This window comes from Erithacus rubecula (assembly GCF_903797595.1).
Source record: "Erithacus rubecula genome assembly, chromosome: 13".
NCBI lineage: Eukaryota > Metazoa > Chordata > Aves > Passeriformes > Muscicapidae > Erithacus > Erithacus rubecula.
In genome coordinates, this window is record NC_136665.1 from 15831078 (window position 1) to 15844815 (window position 13738).

At 43.1% G+C, this 13738-nt stretch overlaps 1 protein-coding gene across 1 annotated transcript in view; it reads right to left on the minus strand.

Moving 5' to 3' along the window:
- LOC306807653 (uncharacterized protein) overlaps nt 1–13380 on the minus strand; it is a 66720-nt gene extending 53340 nt beyond the window's left edge. Inside the window, exon 1 of the mRNA XM_079317456.1 lies at nt 13250–13380. The gene's annotated coding sequence lies outside the window, so the exon portion shown is untranslated. The remainder of the gene's footprint in view (nt 1–13249) is intronic.
- Between the last annotated feature and the right edge of the window lie 358 nt (nt 13381–13738).

Below are 13738 nucleotides of genomic sequence, written 5' to 3' on the forward strand. Positions count from 1 at the left end.
TAGTATTTTCAGTCACCTTGGGCAGATACTCTGATATCTCTGCTGAACATTTTTGTTTAAGGAAATGGATTGCATAAACCCTCCATTTCTCTGATTTCTGACTGTTCACAGAACCCTGGCTTTCAGATTCCCACAGCACATATTTTTTTCCATTTTTGTGTAAACTGTCTGATTTTCTCTCCTAGGGAAAATAGCACTCAAACTTAACAAACTTAGAATAAAGTTCAATTATATTGGAATTAGCAACAGGTATGAAACATCTCAGATATCACTTTTTGTGATTTCAGATGGGCAGCTGAATAGTCATTTCAGCGCATGTACAACTTTCCAGAAGCTTTCCCTACCAAAAAAAGTAATGAAAATATCCTCTCAATGTGCCTCATTTGCTGCTACCACACAGAGTTTCAATAGCCCACTGTTTGTAACTCAAATAACTCAAATAAAATCAACCATGAGCCCTTTGCAGGGTCCTGGTACTGCTGCTGCTGCCCTGCCCAGCAGGTATTTGCCTTTCAGGTGGTGGCCAAGCAGTGTCCTGGCTGTTCTGAGGTGTAGTTACACAAAAAGGAGCTTTTGGTGAGATACTGTGGGGGACACAGGTTTTGTCACTGTCACATTGCAGGGAACCTGCCCTCCAAAAAAAGTAATGGAGTGCAAATCCCTAATGGACTCTAAGGGACAGCTCTCCAAAGAGTGTGTGACTGCTCAGCTAATTAAGTTCTCCCCCACCAGGACCCCAGTGACTTTTTGTTTTACTTTCTCTATTGCCCATTGGAGATGAATTGTGATTACTTTAAAAAGGGATTCCTCTTGTCCATCGATCAGTGCTGCACCCATTTGACCTACCAGTGTCTCTTTAAAGATTGATGAACTGGAACACAAAAGTGGAGTTCTCTCAGTTTAAGTGTTCCCACCTGAGTTTCCTGCCCTGTGAGATAGTTTTTAAAGAGGCCCATGGAGTGGTTGCACCATTGGTTCAAATTCCAGGGTTATTGCACACAGAACATAGTCACAGGACTGCTTTACATTAAAAACTGCTCTCATTAAAAATGTGCTAAATCTCAGGATCAGAGCAGGATTTTAAGTCAGGAATTTAAGTCTACTGCTTTAGTACTGGTCACCAATTAGATGAGAAACGGCAACACTGATTTAAATAAAATATGGAAAAGTTACTGGATTTATATTTTCACCTCACCAATTGAAACACCTCCTTGCAAATGACAAATATTAGCAAGATTAGTAAGATAAGTAAGAGAGGCTGCAGGCAGCCAAACCTTCACTCACCAGAGGGTACCACCACATCCAAAAATGAAGATACAAATTTTTAATTTAGAGCTGTGCCTGGCACTAGGCACACCCCATGTTTTCACATAGTTATGTACTGCCAATTTAGTCTAATTCATCATTTTTAAGCCATAGATGAAATTCTGTCCACCTCTGCCCTCCCTTAAAATTGACGGACAGTGGCAAAAATTCACTTCTCTGCTCATAGAAAATTTTTTGTGAGCTAAACACAAAGAACATTTTCCAGAGAGTGCAACCACCCTTATTTTACCTTCCTGGTCCTTTTTCTAGTCTGATGGCTCTGGGCAAATAGAGTATCTACTTGGGTATTTATTTGTTCAGTTTCATTCAGATTGTATGATTTTGAGGAGTACTTGTGAGTATGAAGTGTCTTGTAGCAGCTGTGTGTCAGAAAGACAGAAGAACCCACTTGGAACACTGATATTGCTGCATAAACCAGAATATTGGCCAGTGGAGGGTATGGTTTATCATTTTAAATTATTTTTGCTCTCTAGCCAAAGACAGTTGGTTTCTTAAGCCATGATTTTATCCTTTCTAATTTGACTTCTCAATAGTACCAGAATTCTTAATTATTTCACTGCTTGCAAAAGCCCCATTCAATTTATCACCTGAGAACAGCAGCATAGCATAAATAATCTATTGCCTTTGTAACCTGAAGGTCTCAGCATTTAGTCTTCAAGAATATGAAAAAAATATAATTTAATAATGGGATGCTCCTGTGACGGTCACCCTAACTAGAAAATATTGATTTCTGAAGTTTCCTGTTTTCCACTCAGAAGTCAGCAGAGCTCTCTGAATACAGAGCTCAAACCCAACTTAAGCTCCATTTCAACAGTCTGGAAACAGCTGGAAGTTATTTAGAATCCCCTGGAGACACTCCTGGACACTCATGTCCTTTTGCATGTCCCAAAACACAGAACCACAGCCAGCTCCTGTCTGTGTGTTGAACAGTGTTGAGCAAAAACCATGAATGAAAGGGAAAATCAGAAGTTACTCCCCTGGCACAAAGGATCAGGAACAATCTCTGCTGTGACTGGGTAAGTTTCAATGATCTTGCAGTAGAAACGGGGATTTAAAAAAAAAAAAATCTCCAAGAAAGATTTGCTAAACACCATGCAATAAAATTACAGACAACTAATGTTCCTTGGCTCTTATTTACATCCTTGATTCTGAAATCTTGTTCTGGACAAGAAACATGGACTCCCATCCATTACTCCTAACAGAGCAAGACCCACTGTATGGCAGTATAGTGGTATATAACACAGTATAGAGTTTGTTACTCATCTCAGAGACACAAATATTATGTTTAACCAAGAGCTGAGGTAAGATTAAATCAATAAAGAAATGTAAAACAAAGCAGAGCCTGAAGCACCAGAGTATCCCCAGTGCTTTGCAGTTTTGCAGGGCATTGCTGGTGGAGCAGAAATAGTAAAATTTGCTGCCCAAATCACACTTTACTGTCAAACTATCCTGTGGGAGCTCTACAGAGCATCCTGCTCACATCATGTCCTGTCTGCCAAGAGTGCTTTACCCAGAGCTCTTGTAAAGCCTCCCCATATAGGCAGAACCCACTTACAAGCTGCCCCTTTTCCCACAGCACCCAGCTCAGTCACTTCTCACAGGACAGCCCTGAGTTAGGAGAAAGCAAAATCTGCAGATCTTTGTGAAGCATCTCTGTCCTACCCTGAAAACCAAGCAGAGATGTCTAAAAAAGACAGGAATAACTAAACTCCAGCCCAGCCACTGGACAATGTGTTTGCCACAGAAGGGCAGTGACCCAAGGGCCTGAGGCAGAAGCTCAGCCGTGCTTCTCAAATGATGCATTTGTAGCTGCACTGAGATCTGAGATTCAAGCTGGAAAACCAACAGGGCTCAGGAGTCCCTTAGAATTGGAGCATGAGGACTGTGCAAGTCTGATTCCAGGTGCAATGCTGTGCACATCATTATCCCCCCAGAGAACCCACCCGTGGCACTCGTGTGGGTGCCTGCTCCATTAACACCAGTCTGACAAAACCCCTGAGTGTGAGACACAGAGGAGCCCTCCCAGCACCAGGCTGTTTGTCTCCTGCTTTAATAACATCAGCAACCACATCTTAATAGAGCAGCTCCTCCTCCCAGCTCCTCCTCTACCCTGGGTACCCTGATGATTCCTCCTCGATATTAAAAGCGGCGTCGGATGAAAAACGGAGGCCCCGAGACATCCCTTTTTTTCCTCATGTATAATTTGTAAAGCTAGTCAAAAAATAGCAAGCAATTTAGCCTGGAATTTGGCCAGCTGGGATATTCATAGCACATGTGATCAAACAGCAGAATTTGCCAGTCACTGGAAAAACAATCAGGCTCCGTAAGCCGACTTCAGCGCCGAGGACAGAGCCTGTAAACATCACTATTGATCAGGGCAGAACTGTTTCCATCAGCCTGCACTGCTCTGGACATTGAACATCTGCAGAGACAACACCTGCACAGCTGAAGTTAGGGCAGATTGCCCCAAGAATTTCATGTTCCCCAGACATGAGCAATTTACAAAAGAATTAGTGGCCAAAGACACTATGGAATTACACGGAAAACTGAGGAAAAAGATATCAGAAATGGATTTTATGTAAAACTCTGGGTTATGGTATGGCTTATTGACATATACAACAAATTAAAACAGCTAATTCATCTTACTACCTTCCACTGATAATTTTTTAATTAAGTTACTTATCTTTATCTACATATTTAGGAATGTAGGTCTTTCATTATTCATCTCTTAAAGAAAATCAATGCTGTCCTGATTTGCTACAGCTCAAACAAGGGAGCAGTATTATCTATGCTAGGACTGACTAATAAAAAAAATTTCATTAACTTTATTAGCAAGCCCTAAGAAAATGCTATTGAGCACATTTTCACACTCTTAAAAATCTGAATTATGAACCAAAACCTCAATAGTGTTCAGTAGGACTAAAACAGACATTGTTTAAATGCTTATAAACAAAGAAGGAAAAGGTAGGAAATTATTAAAATAGTCTAAAGAAATGTTTTGGAAAATTCAGCCCTAATTCTGGATTATATTATAAAAACCACTAACAAAAAAGCTTCATATTCTGGATTTTATTATTTATTAATTATTATCCTGTGTTTTATTTATTGGAATAAATAAATAATTCCAGATGACTGGAAGCTCATCTGCAGCACTGGTTAGATGCAAGTGTCTAAGTGCCTATCCACTACAGAGTTTGGAAATATTTGCACATCAAAACAGACTCTGGTTTTACACTTGGGATTCTAAAGCTTTATAAAAGACACTATGAAAAGAGTAAACTTTGAATCTCAATTTCTGGAGGAAACAGATTTTTTCTAGTCGTCTAGAGTGTCCTTTTCTTCTCAAGGTGACCTTAAGTTTCAGATTTGTGAAATGGTTTTCTCCTGTGTTCAATCCTTCTGTGTAATAAGTTTTAAAAATGACTATTTATCTTCTTTAATATATTAGTCATATATAGCAGGAGAAGCCTCTGTGGGAATTTTTGCTATCGGGTTTGCTCAAGCCTAAGTCAATGCTGATTTACAAAACATAACTTACCCTTAGTAACAAACAATCATGGATATATTTATTGGAATAGCATCTTCCCATTCTCCTCCAGCAGTGTGTTTCGTTTATCAGTTCCAGTGCTGCAGATTGGGGGATATTTACAGTGACCAAGGCAATTTGAAAGAAATGTTTTTATGTTGCCCATCTTATTACAATTTTACAAGCCTGAATCGCTGGCATTTGGCAAAACAAATAGATCTGATGGTTCTGAAAAATGCTAATGAAATGCAAATTAACCAGGCAGGTATAAGTTATATTTATGTCAGAGAAGTGAGAATTGGTGCATTGCTCAGTAACTGCCCATTGCAGAAGTTATATTTAATGAAGTTTAAATTTTTTTTAGATTTTGCCTTGCTAATCATGACCTCGGCTGCCTGCACCATGTAATGACAATAATGAATAAACATGCTGTGCTTATGAAGAACTAGAACCTAACAAGCTGATCAATTGTTAATTCTATAAAGTGACTAAAACGTGTCTCCACTATCAATAAGTAAATCAGCTTCTATTTGCAGTACTAATGCACCTTGTACATATCCTCCAGCTATCCTGCCCTTCTCTGTAATAATGTAATTATCAGTTTGGTCATATTTAAGTACAACCTGAATGAGATTTGATATTATTTTTGTCTTGAGGGCAGAAAAATAAGAGGAAAAAATGTTTGGGTATTTAAAGAGACACAATACATTTATTTGGAGGATGCAGATTTTCCACTTGCCCTCCAATTAGTTATACAAAATTATTCGTTTGAAAGCCAATTATTTTACAGCATTATTCTTAAATCATACAGGCTATTATCAGACAGACATTCCAGAGAAGAAGGCCTTTTTATTATTAAAGCCCTTTTGCTCTAAGCATCTGTAACAAAGACTTTAAACAAAAGACAACAGTGCTCATTAACTGTAACAGAAGATGCTTCTTCTGTTGGGGGGAAAAAAAAAAAGCATTTAAAATAAGACTGATTTGGCTTTATTTTTCCTCTTACATGAGGAAAACACGAAAGGTAGATCAGATCTTTAGCCATAGTACAATTACTAATATTCCAAATATGCTAATTGCAAAGATCTGACTGTCTCCACTGCATTTCCAAGCAAGATTTAGCAGTAATAATTTACCCATTGCTGAAGAACATGTTCAAGAAAAAGGATGTTTAGCACATGCAAAACCCAGGAGTTTTGCTTGAATTATTTGTTTTCCTTCTCATTCCTAGAGCTGTCTGCAAAGGCACTGGGAGGAAGCAGCTCCCTGTTCATCCACCCAAAACCACCACCTATCTCAGTCTGGGGTGCTACCAGTGAGGAAACCTCACCTGGAGCATTTCACAGGTGACTGATACACACTGGAGGGTGAGTAATTGTAATTAAAGTGGCTGCACTAATTGTATTTGAAGTGGCTGCCCCTTTTTCAGAGTTATAAACAGTAACTATTCTTAATGTTTACAGCTTCTGTGACCATTCTTCTATTATTAAACTGAAATATATGTCACAAAAATACATTAGAAATATTGTAAGGAGGAAATGTTCAGGAGGGAAGTGCTCTTAAGTGTGTGGGTAAGCTCAATATGGCAATTAATTTCTAACACTTAACCAAGTGCTATTTCTCAGGTGGAAGGTTACACTCATTCTGCCAGAAGTTGTCCCAATTCACCTCAGATCCATCTCTCCCTGACAATTTGGTGTAAAAAAGGAGAGTCCTTTTTACCTGCTACTCTCTTAAATTAAGACAATCACACAGGTTTTTAAAAGGTGTTTGATCTAACAAAGTTTTGTTTTTTCAGTGGTCCCTGAACAGAAACAGATCTATTAGTAAACAAAAGCAGAATTAACCATTTCAACAGCACACCAAAAATACAGGCGTAATTTAGTACTAAAATAATTCTTTTGCTTTTTCCTCCTTCAGTCCCAGTTAAGCCCATACACCACATAACTGGCAGGTATTTCCACAGTTAAACTCTCACTCCAGTAGTACTTTGCAGTTAAATAACCCAATTTCAGTTACTGTGTGCTGTGCTTCCAAAGAACAGGCATTAACTCAGAGGTTCAGAGGCACTGATTAACTGAGCAGTGTAACAGGAACACACACACAGGACAATCCCTCTGTGTTCCACAAAATAACTACTCCTTTTTGAGACTCCTTTTTGGGGAAATTTTCAGAGCACTTGACTTCTGACCGTGGTGCTTCAGAGCCACTGAACTGGCAGTGCTCAGCACAAACAGTGACACGGCCAACACGAGCCCACCAGACAGCAGGATCAGGCAATCACACCTGCCTGGATCCAGGGCCAATCCCAGTTCCATCCCATTTTCCTTGGGAAGGAAGCAATGCTTCAAAGCAGGACAGCCACAGCACCTTCTATCATTAAGATTGTGAAGATTTCCTTCACTCTCATTTTATCCAAGAATAAAGCAAGTGGGTATCCTGAATAATGCCCTGGTATTGCCATGGACTCTGGCAATGTCCAGAGGAGGAGATAACAGCAGAGGGGAAGAGATGAACTCTCCTTTCTCCTTAATAACCCTGCCTGCTGAGCATTTGCCAGGAAATTGGAAGGAAACCAGCAAGGAACATGGGCTTCCCAAATGCCCAGTGGAAACCATCATCAGCAAACAAAGCTTCTCTATCTTCTTTTCAGAATTATTCTAGAATCATGGAATGGTATGGCCTGGAAGAGACCTTAGAGTTCCAAACCCCACCCCAGCATGGGCAGGGACATCTTCCACCAGGTTGCTCCAAGCCCCATCCTGCCTGGTCCTGCACATTTCCAGGGATGGAGCAGCCACAGCTTCTCTGGGCAACCTGTGCCAGGGCTTCACCACCCTTACTGCAGAGAATTTCTTCTCAATATTCAAACTAAACCTGTTCTCCTTCAGTTTAAAGCCATTTCCCCTTTTCCTGTCACTACAAGCCCTAAATTAGAGGAATCTGAGTCCCAAAGACTAATTTAAGCAGGGCCATTCACCCCCCTACTTGTCATGGTACCATACTTCCATTAAAGAACTCAACCACACTTTTTTAATAGTTTAAACATAACAAGAAGTTTCATTTAGGAGTCCGAGCTAAGTTAATTTTGCCAGGAAATTGTAATATGGATGCATTACATTAAATTCTGAAACATGGCATTTCTCTTCCTGTCTCCAACATTATTAGCATCTTACAGTGGCTTGAATTAAAAAAGAAACATTTATTTTATCACCCTGATATCAGCCTGCTGTAATATAACATTTTTGAAACAGGGAAATATCACGGCTCGGCATCATAAATTCAACACTGCAACAAGATAAATCCTTCCCATTAATGTAAACTGCTGTACTTCCCAATATATCTGCATCTGCAGCACACTTGTGTTTGCTGATCAGACTATCATAAACACACATAACTCTCAGTGAATAATGGAAGCAGCAAGAAAATCCGAGGGTAACTGCTCTCCAGACTAAAGCAGCCACAGCCTGGTCCTTCAGAGAGATCCACTCGTGCAGGGATGCTCCTGCTTGTGTTCTACAGCATAAAATACCATCATCCTCACCCCTGGAATTCACAAAACACAGCAAAGGACATCGAGGTACACTCACTCCTTAATTACACATGCACAGAAGGGATGCTGGAAGCTTTATTAACTTGCAGTATATATAAACCCCAGAGATGCACAAAGGAGAGGCTGGGTACCCGATCAATTAAGAATTTCTGGATTTCTCACTGAATACTTAAGGTGAGAATGAATTGACACAGCAAATATAAAAAAAAAATAAAAAAGAAGCTCATTTAATTTTGTTGAAAAGAAAAACCACTGAGCGCTTCCTACAACAACTCAATTTCCACCTTTTCCCCTTTACACTGAGATCAACACTCTGAAACTTGTGCCAAATGGGAATTTGGCACACAGTTTAGGAAATGCAAACACATGAATTAATAACCTGAATTATGCAAATGCGAACCTGAAATTTGCAATTTGTTTCAAAAAGCTGAAAGAACTCCTCTTAATTGGTTTATCCATGTCTAGGCATTACTCAAATGATTCTGGTTTAGTAGTTAGCAGCCTCTTGCAGGCTCAGAAAAAAAAGTCTACAAATGCTCTAAGAGCTGAAAAACTGAGTTCTGCTCTCGCCTCTATAAGGAAAAGGTTTGTTGCTTCCAGAACCAGAAAGACCAAACTGATTCCATGTTTTTCAGCTCAAAGGGGTGTAACACATGACTAAGTCATGCTTGACAAGAGGCTGGAGAAGAAAAAAGTGGCAAAGGCTCTGCACTGAGGGTTGGGGAATACATTCTTTAACCATATTTTACCATCCTGTAACAGCAAAGGTGGGATTGCTGCCCCTTAATATATTGGTCCTGTTATACTTCACAGCACATACAGCACAACTGCTGTGGAAGGAGGGAGAAAACTTGTACTGGTGCTGTGCAGAGGGAAATATCCTTCTAGGAGAAAGACCTGACCCCACCAGAGTTTTTATTCACTGATGTTCCCTGTAAAGTGTAACTGAAATTGAAACATAGCAGAAAGGGGAATAAAAACAACAGGTCACCTTTGGAGTCACGGAGATACCCAGTGCTACTTTCCCTCATTTGAGCTTTACTCTGGCACAGCTGTACTAAGTGTGAGAAAAATCAGCCTTTCAGCTCACAGCCTTTCCAAAATAACTGCTGGGAAATATAAAATAGAGCAAAATGGGTGAAATCCACAGCCTTTGTTCCTCCTTACAAGGCTCTTCAGAATAGCAAAGAGGCTCCAGTGCCCCAGCCCGATAGAAATCCCCGTCCTTGCAAGTGCTCAGGATGCTCTGGCACTGCAGAGCAGCTCAGCTCGGCTGCCTGACCCCAGGTGAAAGTGTGCTGTGATCTCCTGATCTGCAGGGCTGGCACCGGCTTCAAAGCAGCCGCCTGCACGATGCTTATCACATTTTCAAAGGGGAAAAGAGATGCTGAAGGAGTTCTACTAGACCTTGAGAAAAGGAGTCCCAGGGCCATAAACTCTGAGAGAGAGACAAGGAAAATCCAATACCTCGGATGAAAAGTATTTGCATAGGAGAGATCTTTATTCTGAGTGTGCTTCCAAAATCCAGGACAAAACATTATGCTCAAGATTTTCCTTCAGAGACTGGAATGAGGCTTAGGACTCAAAGGCATCTTGCTGCTCCATATTCATATTGATAGTGAGTTTAAAAGAATAAAAGATTGGTCTTAGAGAGTTATAAAATATTGGTAGTCCAACATAAAACAGTTTTTTGCACTCACAAATTCTGGTTTAGTTCTAGATTAGGAGCTTATTTTTTCAATAGCCAACCGAGGTAGGTGGAATGACAAAACCACAACAATTTCAAGGTGTTATAAGAAACTTCATTTAACACAAGGCTGAGAATTAATTGCTTTCCATCAAGTATTTTACTATTTACTTCTCCATGTACAATTTTTCCTAACACAGGAGGGTACTGGTGATATTTTGCCCTTTTCACTCTCAGCCCAGTCCTTAATTGAGAATCTTTGCCTGAGAGAGGACAGCAGGTGCTGGCCTGCAATTAATAAAAGATTGGCATGGGGAGTTCTGGGGCTGCTCCCAAGTAACACCAACCAGTTGCCAATTCAGATCCAATCCAGAACAGTCACATCTGGAAGGCAACACCAACTAACACCTGCACCTGAGCTGTGTGACCAGGAGAACTGGTGGATTCTTAGCAATTTATATAAAACTCAGGGAATTCAAGGTGAATTTATTCAATGCAATTTAAATAACATTACACAATCACCAGAGCTGGAGCAGCCTTCTAAACAGTTGAGGAAAAGGGTTATGGAATAAATGTCATGAACCCAGACCATCTCTGCACCCTGGAAAGGCAGAAAGCTCTTCAGTATTGGACTAAAATCTATCACCAAGACTCTTGTTTCCTTTTGCCTCTGTTTTTCTTCAATAATTGTGAGATTTTAGCTATCAGAGTGCATCAAACCTGTACCTTCCACAAACACTGAAGTCACTTAGACAAATATATCAAATATCAATATGAAACTAGAAGGGGGAAAATAAAAGAGGAAATCTGCTACAGCATCATCTAAACATAAGACACTAAGTAATAGCATTTAAAAAAAAAATCTATTTCACACAGATGAAAATCATTACAGTTCTCTAGAGACCCTCTCTCTCTCTCTGCAGCTCCCCATGTCATTTCCTAGCTGGTAAAAATGTGCCACAGGATATCAAAAGATGGTTACGTTCTTCTAATTTTAATATTCCTCTAATCCAATAATGGCTTGTTTACTGCTTTCTAATTTAAAGGTAATTCATTAGATGTATCCTGTCACGTCTTATTGGCAATGAAGGCATAAGGATCTTACACAGAGCTCTGAGGCATGTCAGTCATATTGCTAATATTCTGTGTGGGTCCCTCAATGCAAAGGGCTATCGATGCAATGGCACTGATAAAGGACTGTGTGTGTGTACCTACATACAAATCACAACCAAAAATATTGAAAGGCTTCAGGGGTGAAGTCTGGACCCAAACATTTCTGGTTTAGCATTGAGAATTCTAGCAAACAGAAATAGAAGTGATTTGAGTGCAAATATTTGTGGTAGCGACAAAAAAGGTCTTGCACAGCCTGTGGGGAAGCCCCTGCCTGACCTGCAGGGGAATTGGATGGGTCTGCAGCAAATGATGAAGGTTAAGAAAACATCAGGCAGAAGAGGCAGCCTGAACTCCAAAATGAACATTTCAGGAGCCAGACCATGTCAGGAAACATCTGCTGTGATTCTCCAAAAGATACTCCGAGTTTTTGAGAAACCCTAGGGCAAAGTGACAGGAACAGAGGCCAAAGGCTTCAGACCTGCTGGACTTTGGCAGCACGGAGGCACCAGGGTGAGGGTGAGAGCACAGCAGAAGCCATTGGCACAGCAGGGCAAGGCACTTACTTTCCCTTCTCAGCAGCCACGGCAGCATCCAGCTGCTGCACCGTGTCCCTCCTCACTCTCCTGGCACGGAGTCTGTGCCCACCTCCAGGGGAGCAGCTCTTCTCCAAGCAATCAGGCAAAGGAAAGCAATTTACTACAGGTGAAAGCACTGTGTGCTCAAACACTGCTCAGGCAGCTCTCCGGCCACAAGGGCTGGGAACTCTTGGGCTGTTTACACTCTGCCAGCAACCAGCTCAGCCACACCAGCTCTGCCTGTGCCAGGGCACTGATACACCCATTTTCAGTAATCTCTTCCCTAGAAGTGAAACCTTTAACCAGCCAGACTAACCACACACGTGTGGCTGCTGAATGAATTGTTGGCTGTCTCAGAGGAGGACGCAGTGACACCGTGCTAGGAATCCACGCTCAAACTGGCGATATTCCCCAGGAGCACGGCAGCATCACCAGTTTGGAAGACAGTTTGGGTCAGTACGTGTCCAAACCCATCCCTCCATTGGCTGTCGGTGATGTCATGCCCGTGCATTAATCCCCGGTGACTGCAGGTTTAACATCACCCGTATCACCCCATCCTCTGCTAACGACAAGGACCACGCGCCTTGGAGGAAATTACTCGAGCAGAGAACAAAGCAACTTGTTGAAACAGGCAAAGTCGCATCTCTTAAGTGATTATTTCCAGCTTTTCTTTTGCCCAAGTGAGTTGCTGGGGTCAGGAGACAACACGTGCCTCACTGAAAGGAGTGGGTGATGTTACAGCTCTGTTTTAAAGAAAGTAAATCCTCCCACTCAAAAGGTGAAAGTGCCAGTCGTGGAAAACCAACTGCTCTGGGAAATGAAAGTATTTCAGGATCTATAAAATCGGTAGCTGAAATTATAAACACTTTTTAAAATAAAAAAGAAGGAGGGGAAAGAATGACATTTAAGGAGCAAGCCTGACTGTTTGCTAGCGGCGCCCTCATCACTGGAGTAGCGGGGGCAGTAAATGAATTTCGCGCACACACCCCAGTGCAGAGACAGATTTAACTCCAGGAGCAATACTTGGAGTGTTCCGGACTGACACTCACACAGCCCTCACACTCTGCAGACGCTCTGGGGAGCGCGGACACCGCGGGCACTGCCGGCACGGGGGGCGCCCGGTGTGGGGATCCCGCTGCCCTCCGTGGCCTCTTGGGGAACAGATAATTCACTGCTAGCCACTAATTGCGCTCCGAACACACAAGTTACATCGCAGCTGAAGCGATGCTTCACTGCCCCGGGCACACATCACACACCCCGCGCCCGGGACGCGCAGCTCTGGCCCCGACAGACGGCGGGGACCCTCGGCTGCAGCCCGGCTCGGCACCCCCCGGAGGGGACCCCCGGCTCCTGATCAGACACCTCCCAGAGGGGACCCCCGACTCCAGCCCGGCACCCCCCAGCACCAAGCACCGGGAGGGGAGCCCCGGCCGCAGCCCAGCCCGGCCCCGCAGCCCGGTCCCGCTCACCTGGCCGCCGTCTCGCCCGGGGAGCGGCTGCAGAGGCAGGAGCAGCGTGCGGGGAAGGGAGAATCACCCAGAGAGCAGAGGGGAGAGCACCCGGCGTTCAGGCTGCCGGGAGGATGCTCCGCACAGACTCCCGCACGTAGCGGCGCAGCGCCCAAAGTGGCTTCGGAACTCTCCTCCCACTCCTCCTCCTCCTCCTCCTCAGAGCCTGGGGAGGAAGCACGGTGTTACGGTGTCTCGGAGCATCCTCCCCTGGCTCCCGCCGGTCCCTGACCCACCGCGCCCGGGGAGCGCGGAGCCGGAGCTGTCGGGCGAGGAGCGCTCTCCTCCCTCTGCTTCCCTCCCTCCGCACCGGCAGCCGGGATGCTGCCCCCAGGGAAGATCGTGCTGCCTTCCAGAGACAGAGCCTCGGCTCAACCCGGGCTTTTAATCGCCTGACGGAGTCCTGACCTTATTTCAGCATCCGAGCGGTGGCGGCTCCGCCGGGGGAGG